The following is a 3,220-nucleotide window of genomic DNA, read 5'->3' as shown; positions in this document are numbered from 1 at the left end:
ATTTTTCCTAGAATCATGGTTTCAGTTTGTAAATAGTTCTCTATAAAGTTATTCCAAAAGACAGAACAAGGGTTTAGAATTTTTTGAAAAAACAAACCTTGTGTTTACCTTTGATATTAATATAATTTGTTATAAGCAGGATTACATGTGCAAATTTTAAGAGATTCGTGTGTGAATGGTATTTTGTGAGTGTTTCTACTATGTTTCTTTTCTCCTTAGTCAAAAATTTGATCATTAAGTCTTCAATATTTGGAAAAATCTATATGAATTGGAATTCTTACTAAATGCTCAAGTTCATGTTTTTCAAATTACTTATGTGTTTTTCAGCTTAGATATCATTAGCAGAAATCATATTGCATTATTTTTTATATTTATTTTCTACTTTCTTCTACCATACCTCAATGATGATTTGTCTAAAAAACCATAATCTATCTTTCCTTTGCTAAAGTTGTTCATATAACCTGTGGCTAGCATCTTTTTCTATCAAAGACTCCATGCCCAATGGTCCCTTTCTCTTTTCTTTCCAAACCAATTTCATGTGTTACCAATTAAATATGGCTAATGAGCTTACTATTGACCTACTACTATAGTGATCTTAAGTAGTATTGTTAAGGAGAAATTCGTCTTCTGATTGAAGGGCTAGCTTTCAATCTCAAAGCAGTTTCAAGGCTACCTTAGTGAGTTTCCTTCCACAACTAGGTAAAACTTCTGTGCGATAACAAGTGCAATGGGAAGTATTAGGTGGGAGGATGCTAGATGAGAGGGTGTATGGTAGTCATCCCACCAAGACCACATAGGTGAGGACATGCCATGATGCCCTCCTTGGAGAATGTCAAGAGAATTGAATGTCTGGCACTTCTTATCATATGGCTTAATGGCTCTATGTCATATACCAACCTAGTTCTAATGCCTACAATTACTATGAAATGATGTGCAATGGCAAGGGTTGCATTTTTTCATGGAGAATGGCCTTCAAAGTTTGGATTTTGGGTCTAGAAGCACTATCTTGTCAATCTCTCCAGGTCTTGAAATGTTCGAATTCACACATTGTTAAATGACACCAACTTGTCATGTGCCTAGACATTATGCCAACTTGACTCTGGGTGCAACAATGAAGGGTCTACACTCATTTGCAATAATGGTCTTCAACCTTCCATTTTTTATGCAAAGGGACATGGTTGAGCTCTTGAATTTCCTAATAGAACACATTTGTTAACATGCAATTAGTTTAAGCCCTCGACATGCTTCACTGTGCTCTCTTCCATTATCAATCATGTTTTTTCATTGCTTTTACTCTAGCAACCTGCATTTTTATAGCTCTTTAGGCTTGCTCTTACTACAGGAGCTACAAGCTCCCTTCTAGCCATATATCAAGGTCTGACACGCTTAAATTTCAAATACATTGCAGTGCATCAATATTGAGAACACTAACATCAAGGGGCGACTTATTATGAGCATAGAGGTGGAGTCCACACCCATCAAAAGTGGAATCATTAACCCACCACTATCATTAGCAAACATTGCAAGGCATCTAAGAGGAACTTAAAAAAATAAAAATGGGACATCACAAGTGAGTGTGGGTGCTTGTCTAACATGGACATCATGGCAAAGGTGGCCTCCTAGATACCCGGCATAGATCATAAGTGGAGGAAGGCATAACCAATATATGTGTGCAATTGACTTATACTGGCACACGAAGACTTTGTGGGCATGGGTGTTGTTACATGAGAAAAAGCTAAAAGAGGAATTTATGCTAATTTTGGATGAACTTCACCCTTATATGAAGACCCCCGATCATCAATTTGCAAAGAATTAAAGGCCATATAGGCCTCTTACCCAACCCAAGAGGTTCTCATAAGCATGATAAGGAGCCAATTAGCCAATTGAGGTGGAGCATTAGGACTCATCCTAAACATTAATTGTTTGCTCTTAGTTTCATGCTTTTTAGTTTTTTTAGGGACATATCATTAGGAAACATCTAGTTTTGGATCAAAACCATTTTAGTTTTGGATTTGCATTTTTATTATCAAGGTTATACAATTAAAATTTTATGGTTTTGTAGTGATCTGATTTTCAAATGGTTGGCGACCATGAAGCTTGTAGTTTTTTTTATTATTAATAAAACTTAAAGTTATCTTACACAAATAGTTTTATCGTGTGGAAAATTGTGAGGTGAAATCTTGATTTGTATTATTTAAACTGGTTTTTTTTATTGTATATATGGATTGAGCACTTCGATTATTCAAGGGTTACCCATCAAGCTTGTGATTTCAATATTTTGGAGAAATTAGACTTGAAAGATCCACTAGAAAAGCTTCCAAAAAGTCTCACTAAAGACAAATCGATTTATTTTTAATAGTTAATATAAATTATGACTAAAATAATATATGATGGATCTATATTTATTTATTTTCCTAGGAAATATCTAAATAGATATACCCTAAGGGATCACATCCTATCAGCTTATATGACCTCCCATTAAGAAAAACCTCCCATTAACAAAGTGTTTTAGCTACAGAAACTCGACCAATTAAACTAACCTTCAAAATTGATAAATCTATATTTATATAATAACATACAATTGAATTAATCTTCAAAATTAATAAATCTATATTTATATAATAATATAAACATTTAATCATTTTTAAACCATATTTATAAATTTTAACTTTATTTAAAAAAATAATTTAAAAAAAATAAATAAATAAAAATATGTGTAAAATAGTTGATTAGAATCTTACCGGCTAACTTTAACCCAAGAAAAAACTTCATATTACATATTATTTTCATCACAAAATTATAATTTTAAAATTAAAATTACATATTATCTTTATCACAAACTGAATTCTAATTATAAAATTGAAATAATAAATTATGTTATTATAAAAATATTAATAATTTTAATTTTAATGATTTTTAATATAATAAAAAATTATAGTTCACTGGCACTTATATTTCCATGACATCTTATTTTAAATTTATTAAAAAATAATAATAATGTTTAAAAAAATATATATATTAAATAAGATGTTTGAAAAATATAAATTTAATAATATTTATTTAATTAAAGTTAAAAACAAATTTCGATGTTATATAATATTTATTATTATAATTTAGTTTACGAAATTTTGAATTGAGGATGAATAGATACATTGTTAAATCACTTCTAAAAAACTACCATTTTCCTATTAAAAAAAAATTATTAAATTATTCCAAGGTC

The sequence above is a fragment of the Pinus tabuliformis genome, chromosome 2_2 (genome assembly GCF_031772625.1).
Source record: "Pinus tabuliformis cultivar Carrire ecotype Pingquan chromosome 2_2, CPIR1, whole genome shotgun sequence".
Classification (NCBI taxonomy): Eukaryota; Viridiplantae; Streptophyta; class Pinopsida; order Pinales; family Pinaceae; genus Pinus; species Pinus tabuliformis.
The sequence above is the reverse complement of the archived record's forward strand: the minus strand, read 5'-3'. Positions refer to the sequence as shown.